This window comes from Lagopus muta, chromosome 7 (genome assembly GCF_023343835.1).
Source record: "Lagopus muta isolate bLagMut1 chromosome 7, bLagMut1 primary, whole genome shotgun sequence".
Classification (NCBI taxonomy): Eukaryota; Metazoa; Chordata; class Aves; order Galliformes; family Phasianidae; genus Lagopus; species Lagopus muta.
The window spans coordinates 10,320,483-10,332,502 of record NC_064439.1 but is presented as its reverse complement, the minus strand read 5'-3'; the positions used below and the strand labels follow the sequence as shown (position 1 = coordinate 10,332,502).

The following is a 12,020-nucleotide window of genomic DNA, read 5'->3' as shown; positions in this document are numbered from 1 at the left end:
CTCCTATTTTATAATGGCCCACAACATCAGAGGTAGATGTTGGTGCAATGGCGGTAGAGGTTGAACCTTCCAACTAGTATTCCACTACTTGCAACATGTTGCCATGTGACAGGTGGCAGCAGAGGGGGAGTCTGACAACATGGTGTCGGATATGGAAGTGCATATGAAGCAAAGGGGTGCAATTGAATTCTTCCAAGTGGAAAAAATGACATCCGTTTCTGGACACCTAAGAGTGGATGTGGGCACAGTGAGGCACTGGGTAGTACGTTTCAGTAGTGGTAACAGTGGGTCGTCTTTGCTGATGCAGATTTTTACCAGCGTGGCATGCAGACTCCTGTTCACCAGCTAGGCAGGTGGTTTTTGATAGGAATAAGTGGGAGAAAAAGTCATTGGATTTTATTCTTTTTTTTTTTTTTTTTTCTAATATTAAAATGATCTAGAGCAATATTTGCATTCTTATGACAATTTCCATCCTAATTCCCCACCTGCACGCCTGTCATTTTCCTCTGCCTCAGGACTGCAGCAGCCAATGACAACGAGGCAGGAATCTGTTCTTTTTCCAAAAAGCCCTAGGCTAACATTTTTGTCCAGAGCAGGCACATAGGGTATGGATATTTCAGGTCACATCTGAAAGCTGAAGTGAACAGACTGCCATGAGTTAGCGGTAATTAAAACCACATATTGAGGTAATTGGTCAATTCAATTCTTCCTCCATTGCACTCTGTTTTCTAGTGTTGGGGAGATGTTCTTACTCTCTTATTTTACACTAATGCACAGAAAAGGTGGCTACGTACAGCCTGCTTGTGCCAGCAGAAGAGAACTGTGTCTGCAACCATGAATGGTAGGCATGCCATCATTTGTAGGGTGCATATGTGAAGCTTTGTACGGACAAAAGGGGAATGTGAAAACCTACTCTCAGGTATTTTGGTCTTTCTGAAATACAGGGCCTGTAAACTCGTAGTCATTTGGAAATTTCCATGGGGAGGATTCTTTTACTGGAATTGTAATACCAACTTGTCTCTCTTATGCCCATGCAAGCGTGTGACTCAGTAGGTGGTAATGACAAATGTAATGAAGGGCAGGATGGTAACAACCAGCTTTCCCAATGGTAAGACTGTGTAGAGTGGTTCCTTTAACAAACCTGCTTCCATGACTGTTGTTTCAAACCAGTGTTTTGTGTGGGACTTAGAAGTATTTTCATATGTACTGTAGGACAGACAGGTTTTGATTTTCTCCTCTGAAGAATTTGGTTATTTTCTTGAGACTTATCCATGGGCTTTTGCTGGTGACCTGCCCTTCACAATGGTGTACATGTCCTGGCTTTGAGCCTCTTGCTGGGGAAAGGCTTTGTGACCACCAGCCAAGGCTCTGCTCAGGCACAAGGCTGCGGTGAGGCTCTGTGGAACCATCACTGCTTGCTCCATCAGTCCCAGCTGCCTTTGCTGTGGTGTTTGCAAGCTGTGGAAGGTATTTCCCTGCATTGGCAACACCTGCTGCTGGAAAGAATCCTTGAGAGCCGTCTATTGCACTGGGATTCCTCAAAGCTCCTTCTGTTACTTCATTCAAGGTCCAAATTTGTTGGATTTGCTTCATTTGTATTTACCTTGTGAGTGAAGTCCGTTTTGCTTTGTCCGTATTTCCTTAGTGAATGGCTGCTTTTAAGGAAGCTAGACCTTGTGTCTCAGAGGAATTAATGCAGAAGTAAGAATAGCAGCAATAGCTGGTGCCACTGTTAATGGCTTAGGCTGATGTGGGCAGCACGTCACTGCTGCCTTTCCCAGGGTGCGGGAAATGAGGTGAGGTGGGCCAGAGCAGCGTGATTTCAGCCCTCTGCATAATGAAAGATAGCGTGATAGCCACACATGAAGGATTAATTTTTGCTTGGGAAGTTTAATTAATGACTTGCAGGAAGTCAATTTCTGTCCTTCATCGGTTTGACTGAAGACAGAAGATCAATTTTCCATCTGTGTCTTGTTTTGTCTGTTCTGGATCTCCAAGGGCCTTTTTGTCCCCTTGGTACTTGCTGTATTTTAAGACTGCTTACTCTAAATGTGCATTTGAGCCAGAGCAGGGCAACAGGTGAAACTGATATTGTCAAATCTAATCTCTACTCATTAATCTCAAATAGCGTTGTGTCACAGTGGTCTGTATAAAAGCAATTATCATAACCTGTCTTTCTAAATCAGCATGCCATGGCTAATGTTTTGGCCTCCTTCCCTCTGATTCTGTCATGCTCTGGTGCGTTTTCACTTTGGAAGACTTCATCCTAGAAGAAAACGCTTTAGGGTGTTTTATTTTCTCTTTATTTCCTCCCACCCCAAATAATGGCTTAATTCTGTTTAACTGGGTTAATTGGTGTTAGCTAGGAAATAAATCTGTTCTGGCAAAGAGGTTTAAATAAAAACTGAAGCGATGTGTATTGTGGTCATGAGTGTAACTCTCAGATGCTAGAAATTTGTGTACCATTGTAACAAGTCTCTCTAACAAGGATGGGTTTTGCAGTGTACAGGACTGACTTTATTTTCAGACTGCTACTGAAAGACCAGCTTATTCTTTAATAATAGCATTGTTGATAGTATTTAATAAGGACTTCTTATCTGACAGAAGGAAAGCTCTAGGAATTGCATTTTACACGTTACTACAGAGGAAGCCTTCTTCAAGTCTATGCTCCATTTTCCTTCTTTGGACACATGGTGCTTTTGCAAAGAAGCAGGTGATACAGCATGCTTTGTTTTCCTAAGAGACTGATCTCCACAAATCTGAAACTGATCCCGTTTTAGTTAATTTTAAGCTTGCCATAGGAATATTCTGCCTTATGTTTAGAAGTATTGCAATTCCTGATTGCCTCATCTTTGTGGCCATAGGATCATCTGTGGTGTCATTGTGGACTACTGCTGAAGCTTAACTCCTTTGGTGAAGCTAATGTGTAGTTTGAGTGACTAGTGCCTTTGGGCTACTGCCCCATAGCTCTTTTAGCTATGCCCAGTGACAGCAAAAGAACATCCAGTTTATTCAAAACGAGTAACTTTTCTGAATAGAACAAGAAATCAATCCATAAATAATGTTCAGTTTTCAAGCTAAATTTTGTTTGTGGTAAAATAAGCAGGATGCGTTTGCAATTCAGAATGGGTAAAAACGGCTCTCTTCTCACACTCTCTGCATTGCTTTTTATGCTGTTTTACAACTTCTTAATTTGGTTAACAGCTTTGCTGTTTGTGCAGTCAAGCAAACAAATGACTCTAGTGTGTGATTACAAGGAATGTAACAGATATTTGAGTTTGAACAGAACAAAAATCTGGTACCTTGTAGAGTTCTGCAAAATATTGTATCCTGTTAAAAATTGGGCACTTTCCTTTAGCTGGCCCAGTCACTGTAGCATTGTTTCCTGTATATATCCTTCGAGTACTCTCTGCTGCTGACTTTGCTGGTGGAAATAGCCTTATGAGCATCAAAAGAAACTTCCCAAAGCCTGTGGGCATGACAGCAATGGGATGTCTTCTGTAGGTGTTTGAGCCCTGCGACTGAATGCACAACCTGAGCTATCTACCTCCATGTGCAACACAGCTGTACATGTGGCCTTAAGTGGGAATTCGGAAATTCTGTATATGCCTTACCTGTTTTATCTTACCCCACTGACAGCATTCTTTATTGATTAAATAATAAATAGCATTGACTCTTGTTTAAACAAAGCAGTGTATCTGAAATCCCACCTCCTCAGAGCTGATTTCTGCAGTCAGGGGGATGCAACATTTCAGTCCCATGCAGTCCAAGCCTTACATCCTTTCTTGAGTTGCCTGCAGCGCTTAACTTCCAACAGACCTTTGGTTTGGCTGTTTGACAGAGTACAGTAAATGCTGCAGGTGGTGATTCTCCATAGCTCTTGTCCTTCCCTTTATCCAGACTCCCAGTTTGCACTGCCTTGATGGTGCTGGAGTTCTGGTCTGTGGCATGATGATTCCCAATCTACTTAGTGCAGACTGGAGTAAATACTCCCAAAGTGCCATAAAGACAGGGTAGGGATGCTAGAACCGAGAGCATAGCTTTGCTGAGCGGTTTGCATCCTTTTATTATCTTTTTCAGTACATGGCAGCAATGAATTAGCTTACTCTGCAATTCTGGTTTTCTATTTCTAAAAATATCTTCCTTAAAACATAAGATTGGATCTTGAATTCATGTCTTTCAGAATATGCTAAGTAAAGAGTTTTAGAACTCCATGAGTATTTTAACTGTTATGAAAAAAAAGGAGGAGAAAGTTTGAGAATGTATGGTTGTTTTCCAGATAGGTATAGCAATGATAGTGTGTACGCAGAATTTCAGTGTCAGAAGCTCAGTGGTGCTGCAATTACTAATATGTGAAATTGCAATCCCTCCTCTTTTTCCCTGAGAGTAAATATTTAAAGAGAAAAAATGCATTAGGTTGTGGTGATGCTGGGATGGCACCCTCAGGACTGATGTGGTCCTGGGGATGTCCTGCAGCACCATCTGTGCACAGCAGTCTGAGTGTCGCTGATCAGAGTGAGTCTGGGAACTGCTGAGTCACGGCCAAACCTCTGATTGATCACCTGAGGTGAGCACTGAGGCTCACAGGTGAGGGCAATTCAGCTGTGCTGCAGGAAGGGCTGGAGCCTGGCTGCGCCTCTCCTAGGGCCATTTAAGGGCTGACTGCCAGGGGGAAAGGATCCCTTCTGGAGATCCCTCCTCTGGAGGTTTGCAGTGAGCCCAGGATGCGGGTAAGCTTTCTATCTATTCTCTTTTTGTCATTATAATCTGCTTTGCGTAACTCTCTTGTTTATTTTATAGTTATAACGTCTTTATATTCATTGACTATACAGAGTGGAAATTCTCCAAGCCAAGTAAGTGTGTGTAGCTAATAATAGAGGTGTTAGGACTGTTTTACCATGCTGAACTGTGCAACTGAAATGACCTTTGCTTTCCTGTAAACTGGAGACTGTAATAACGACTTAGGTATATAATCTTTTTTTTCCTTAACATCACTAAGAGGCTGTCATGTGCACCATTCTATGCACTTTGTTTAGCACAAACCATACCAAAGGATGGGACTCAATGGCTCTGCCCACGTGATTCAGAAATGAACGGGGAGTTTCCTTGTCGCATGAGATGTAGTAGTTAGGAATAACTCCTGAAGTCCATTATTTAATAGCAGGCATTGGAGCCATGACCATTGCACGTTCCAGACTTTCTGAATGGATAATACAATTCTGTAACGATTCCAAATAAAAGTTTTCAGAGATTATTCTGTAAAAGATCCTTGGCTCAGTGGTGTGTGAAAATTCCTTTAGTTTGTTACCTTAATTAGTCATGGCAGACAAGGTGCAAACTTTTTTATTTCTTGATTTTATTTTTCCCATGGCAAATGTACACTGCTTCTGCTTACAGCTTCAGAATGACAAAACACCCTGCGCCTTAGGGCCTCTAAGGAGATCGTTACATACAGGTGGAACAAGCTCTTGCATTTCTGCTGCTTAACTGTTCTGAAGCTACTCCCATTTGTTTCTGAAGATGGCATCCTTGGTGAATGTAGAGTGTAAATGGGATTTGCATATTTCATAAATAGATTACTTTCTTGGAACAGATCGTGGATAGAGAGCCTTCACAGACGTGTTCTTAATTCCTGTCTGAGATGTAGGCTTCCTTCAGAAGTTGGGCTTGTTTGGTTTGTGGCATTTTTTTCCCATTCACTAGCTCAGTGTAACATCACAAGTAGAAGTTTCCTGAATGACTACTTTTCTCAGATACTGTGATGAAGTAGATCCGGTAACTAGTTCATTGACAAAGTATTTGTGCTGCCTTTGGAAGTTAGTGGCAGCAGGTTCATGGTGGAATAAGAAGCTCTTTACAGAAACATTGAATTCAAGCTTTGCCTTTCAGAAAAGGGAGATTCGTGTCCATACTTTGTAGATGCTGATAGATTTACATCAGGTTCTCTAAGTGAAACTAGAATGGCTGAAGCAAAACTCAACATAAAATTGAGAATTTTTCTTTGTTAGGTTATTAGGATGTGTATCATGATGCATGTAACTGTAATAAACCTTTCCAATTAGCAGAAATCCAAACTCCAACAGTGCAGTGTTGGAATTGTCTAATCCAAATGATTATGTTGAGTGGAACCATGGTGATTCAGTTGTTGCTTTCCATCTCCTGTGAGTGCACTACAGTGGTTTCAGTCAGTCTAAATCTGACACCATCAACACACATTTAAGTATTTCTACCTCTTGCCCTCAGAGAGCTGGCTCTGCTGGTGTAGAACAGGTCCTTGCGTTGTCAGCTCTGGCATGTGTGTGTGTTAGCAGGCAAGGAACCCCAGCTGAACCCTTTGTGGCAAGGTCACTGACAGAAGCATGGTCAGGCCAGGACTGCTGCAGTGCATTTGCCAGGCAGTACCAAAGGGCCACTCATACCATATTGGTAAAGGGTTGCAGGCTCCTTGGGACCTCTGTGAGAGGATACAGTCAGCCTTGTGTTCCATTCTGCATATTGTTCCTGCCATAAAAAGTAGTTAAGTGACAACATTTCCCTCCATCATTTCATTAGTTTTAGATGCCACAGCTGGTAGCAGACCTGAAGGCAGATAGGAAGAGCAGATCTGCTAAAAAAAAATGTTTTATGAAGTGGAATTGATATCTGTGGAAAGTTGATTCTGTTGTACTTTATTCTTTTTTCTACAAATCTGATGAACTGACTTCCTCAGTTTAAGTCATTTTCCTTGTTTCATCTTTTCTTTTTAAAAATAAAAGGTTACATTTTTGTCTTCTTACACCTACGCTGCAAGGACGTTTTGGCAGAAGGTCTGAATTGGAGATGTGACGTGGGATGTTCTGAATGGTGTGGCTGCCTAATGCCAATGACTGTTGGTTGCTTCAGTTGAAAGCACACTGGGAGGTTTTTATTGCAGGATCTACTGAAGGAATGGCACCATCCCACATCTCTGCGCTGAGTTCAGCTTACAGCATTATCGGTTGTGAGTTGTATCAGAGACTATTATAGGCTCAAGAGATAAGGGAAAAAGCATTTGAATTTTTATTTTTCCTCTCCTAATTGTTCTCGTTGTGTGCTTAACACTACATTAGGCTTAGTTGTACAAATGGCTTGGAAGGGCAGGCTCCATTGGTTTGCTGGGTGGCTGTTATCAGGTCCTTCTGAAGATCTGTCCTGTGGATGCGGGGACTCCACAGCTTTGCCCGGCACAGCAGCTCTGTCCAGGCCACAGCACTGGCTCTCTCCCCTCTTTCTCCTCTCTTCCTGCTTTGTCACTGAGTGTGCTTCTCTTCTGCACTTCAGAGAATGTTCCAATCTTGTATCTTTAACCTACTGATCTAGCAGTGCATGTCCACTTGTTCCTTCAGAACAAACAGTTACACATTTCTCTGAAGCTGGTAGCTTCAAGGTATTCCCATCTATTAAGACGAAACATGTCATGCACTCGTGATAAGCTGTGATGAAAAATCTGGGATGTAAGCTCCTCCAAAATAGAAACTTCATCTGTTTAAATATTTTATCTGGTATTTACTGTGAAGAAGTTCTTTGCCCAGGCTCAGGTTTAAATGCTTTTAGGCATTTCTAATAGCTCTTCTTGTCAGCACTAGCATATGCACACAGGCTAAATATAGAATGCAAATTACCTGTTCTGTGCTGCAATCATTTTCCTAGGTATTGTATTCATAGAGCTTCATTTATCATCGTTTCTAAGCAATCAAATGCAGCAAAATAAGAGCTAAGACTTGAAAAAAGTGGCTTTCAGTGTTACTTTTTGAAGCATTGGTATTTGATTGTTGTTTGATGTCTGCATCAAATTAGATGCAAACCTGCCCTCTTTATTTTGATGCCTTTATATTTGTGGTTCTTGGTGGAGCTTATTAAAAGGGAATGGCTGTTTAACAGCAGAGCAGGCTTTAATATATGAATCAAATGAAGTATGTGAGCCCACAGAAGCCAGTTATATCTAAGAAATTCAAATCTCATGTGAAATGGGAAGGAAAAGAAATGAATTGGAAATGCGTTATTTTGAAAATAAAATGATATTAGAAACAGTGTGAAATCGTGTTAGCTGTAGCAACTGTAGGTATGTCCTGAAGAGAGCAGCAATGCAGGTTGGAGGTCAGCATGTGTTGAGTTGGTGTAGTCCTTGTTAGAGTCCATTGCTGCACCTAATGTGAATACAGTGGCTTCTGTAACAATATGGCGAAGTGATGGAGCACTTGGGCGTTCTGCTTTATTTTCTGCATGAGCCAATCTTCCATGGTGGTTGCACCATTTGGCTTTGTGTCCTTGAGATTCCACCGCAGGTTAAGGATGTCTGTAGATCAGTTTTCTATTGTCCCAAGGGGACAAGCTGTGTTTCTGGGGTGTAAGGTTTAGAGCAAAGCTGTGCTTTCTGAGTACTGAGCTGCTGTTCTCTGGCCCTGTGGTGTCTGAGCCCTGTGCTTTTCAGCGAAGGGAAGGAATCTTGATGGAAGCAGTGTGGCTGTATTGGCCCCTTTTGGGATACCAAGGACAAAATGTATGCATGGCAAGGTAGACGAAAGCGAGCTCTTGAGTAAGGAGAGACAAGCACCCATTTATGTCAAGAGTTTTGGTGATGTACCTGGTTTGCTTGCTTTGTTTATTCAGAGAGAAATGAAATATGTTGCAATCCAGAATAAGCCAGCTGCTCCATTCATAATGGTGTCAAGCAGTCCTAAGTGTGCTTCCATGTGTGATAGACTGAACATGTTTTGTGGAGCAAGTTTCTGAAAACATCCACTTCTCTCCTGTGTTTAATGCCTCTCAAGTAACCTCTGTGGCTGAAGGATGAAGTTAGTTTATACTCCTCTTTCAGAGCGTTACCAGCGTTAGCAGTTCTTTACTGCAGTAACCATAAACTTCTTTTTGGCACAGTTGTCAGATAAACACATACCTGTTTGTTCACCTCTTAGTCTGCAATAAAGACTTCACTGTAATGATTCAAAATGATATTCTATTACTTTGTTTCGTGTATTATTCCAAGCCTTATAATTAATCTGTTTATTTGGCCAGAAGAAATCTCTTCTGTGGGGATACTGTTGCAGTGATCTGAAGTGTATTTGTTGTATGTATGAATTAAATATAAAAGTTTTGAAATGCCTTTTAAAGAAAAGAGGCATAATTTGTTTTTCTTGTTATTGCTCTCTTTTCTTTAGACACAAATCATTCTTTTGTTTGCAGACTGAAAACGCACCTAGAAGTGACAGGAACTAAAAACAGTTAAAAACATGAGTACTTAGATTCCCATCTCCTTTGCCCATTTTAGCAGTTTGGACAGTTACACAGTGAGTATTTTAGTCAGTGCAAAGAGCGTTTTGGAAGAGCTGAGGATTTAGTTCCACAATAAGATTCACTCTTTGTTAAACTTTATATTTTGATTTTTTTTTTTCTTTTTTTTTTGGTGATGAATGTATTTGTTTATGTGAAGTAACCAGTGCTTCATCATCTGATGATCCTGCTTAGGCAGAATTGCAGTTCTGCTGCTCCATCCCAGTGCCTTGAAAACAGAAAAGAAGCTCTTGTATGGCCACTAAGCTGCTGGAAGTGTTTGGTGTGAGCTAATTTGGTATTAAAATCTCTTGGAACATTTCCTGTGTATTCACTGTTGGTTATTCTTTCTACACAAGTCCTGTTACAACAATAAAAATGTAATGTGGGGATGAGGCTCTAATTAGGTCTGAAATTGAATTTTTGCCTCTTTCATTTCAGGTTTGGGTGTTCCACACTTTGCTTTGTTAATCACAGATTTATGGAAGTGAAAATTACTTAATTTTTCTTTAAAAATGTGAATTTTTATGATCTCCCTGGCTCTCTGCTTGTTGCATCACCCCTCAATATTAATTTCCTTTTCGGAAGAATCTGGACAAGCCACCATTTTAGACTTACAAATAGCTCTATATTAACTTCTTTAATAAATCTGCGTTGTCTTTGTGCAGTTCTGGTATTGATCACTGAAAAGATGAAGTAGGTCATTATGTTTTCAGCAGTTTTCAGGAATTATTTGTACAAGGTACAGTGAACCAGTTAAACCGGAGTTCAGTTTATCATCTAAAATGCCCAAGAGTTGGTCAGAGTTAAAGCTGTAACTTCACCAAATGTGTTTGAGGGGATGTTTTTCACCAGTGGCTGTCAGGGACCTCCTGTGGGTCAGCCGTGCTTTTGCTTTATGTCAGATCTTCGCTCCTCAGGAAAGAAATGCAGCCAATGTGCATTATCCGTCTCATTTCCAAAAAGCAGTGATTCATATTGTCCAGCCCTAAGACATCTCCTAGCATTTGCTGTGAGTGAAGGAGTTCAACAAAGGGAGTCCTGCAGACAGGAGCTGCTGAAGCTTGCTGCTTTAATCGTTATTCCAAGTGCAAGTTACAAGCTTAAGCCTATTATTAGCTTGCATACAAGAAAATAAATATATAATTTGACAACTAACTCCTACAAATTACCCATTATCCGTTTCTCTAAAAGCTGTGAGCAGTTGAGTATTCAGGCCAGTTTCCTTGCTCACTGTTAGTCATGTCGTGGGACCTGCATTAATTGGAGAGGAGCTGGCAGGTGCAGGGTATGCTGGTGACTCTGCTAGCCGGAGCCAATGAGAGGTTAGATTGAAAAGGAACGTTGAAGAATTTGTTTTCAGAGGAGCAGACTTTGGGTCCAAGTGTTTTGCTTTCTCTGCATTCACACGGTGGCCAGCTGCACAATTGTCTCTGCGATTTTAGGACTGTTCTTCTGCTTGGATATCCAGGTGTAAACCTCAGCCTGAAAGCTGTGATGTCTGGCTGTGATTTCAAAACCCATTAAAAAAAGAAAAAAAGAAAAACAGGTATAAGTTTTCTCTTTGTTTTTCCTTTCTTACATACAGCTTATTCTGTCGGGAATTCGTGTGTGGCAAAGGAGAACAGTGCTTTCAGAATGTGCCTGTTGAACAGGGCTGAATAGGGCTGGGAGACAAAGTGGGGCACTCTGCTCTGTCCAAGGAAAGCGAAGGGATACTTCAGGGCGGTTTTTCCCATATAATGGTATGAAGGCTTTCATTTACAGTCCAGGGTTTGAATTCTGGGCTTCTCAAGAACACGTTTGGTTCTGGCCTTTCACTTTTTGAACATAAATTCAAAGAGGAAAGGCATGAGGGAAGCTTCCTCCCACAGTTCACTCCAAACCTAGAGGTAGGTGCTCGAAGTACAGCAGCCTCCTGTGCCAGACTCCAGCTCTTGAGGAAGTGCTCTTTTCTGGTTGAGAATCCTGGGCTACCTCAGTTATTATTATGGGGACAGACTGCGAGGTAGGGACCACTATGTGAGCTTTGTGGTCAGCTGGTAGAGATGAGCTGGAGAACAACTGGTAAAATTGGACTATGCATTAAGTAGTAAAATGTAACGAGGAATCACGAGAAGGCTCAGTTTTGGGGGAGAAAATTAAATGTCTTGTTTTGGGAAAAAAGGGAAAAGAAGCACCAAACACAATTTCCTGGAGGAGATGTCAGGTATGAGACTGAACTGTCAGAGGTGAGAGAAGAGCAGAGAGAGGTCCAGAGGATGACAAGGCTTCAGTGGGGAGCTGAAAGATATTTTATATCTTTATAAGTAGTGTCTTGCTTCAAAAGAGGAGGTTGAGTCCAGAGATTCACACTCGCTGGTGTTTTTGGATCACTGAAAACATCAGATGGATTTTGAGTGCGTAATGTGTGCCAGCTTTAGGAGAGAATTCCTGCATTTCTTACGTAGGCAACGTTGCCATTTATTTCAAGTGAAGTGCTGGCGGCGATGTGTGAGGAAGCCATCAAAAATTTGGGTACAACTAAGCAAATAATTGTGTAAGGAGCAATCATTCCAAATAAAAAAGGGAACGTTTGAACTTGAAAATGCAGATTGCTCTGTGCAAAGTCTCTCCTTGTTTGTTGATCAAGGATTGACATTACTGTTGGATTACAAAGACTGTAACATTTCTCTCTGATAATTTGTTTTGCTATTCAGTGCTGCGGAAGTAGAGGGTAAAATAAGTAAAGC

At 41.3% G+C, this 12,020-nt stretch overlaps 1 protein-coding gene across 6 annotated transcripts in view; it reads left to right on the top strand.

Moving 5' to 3' along the window:
* DIP2C (disco interacting protein 2 homolog C) overlaps nt 1-12,020 on the top strand; it is a 288,797-nt gene that overhangs the window by 32,360 nt on the left and 244,417 nt on the right. For 2 of the 6 annotated variants that reach the window (XM_048952281.1, XM_048952279.1), the window contains exon 1: nt 4,696-4,730. The exons of the other annotated variants lie outside the window; for them this stretch is intronic. The gene's annotated coding sequence lies outside the window, so the exon portion shown is untranslated. Of the gene's footprint in view, nt 1-4,695; nt 4,731-12,020 lie in introns of those variants that run through there. 6 annotated transcript variants of the gene reach the window in all.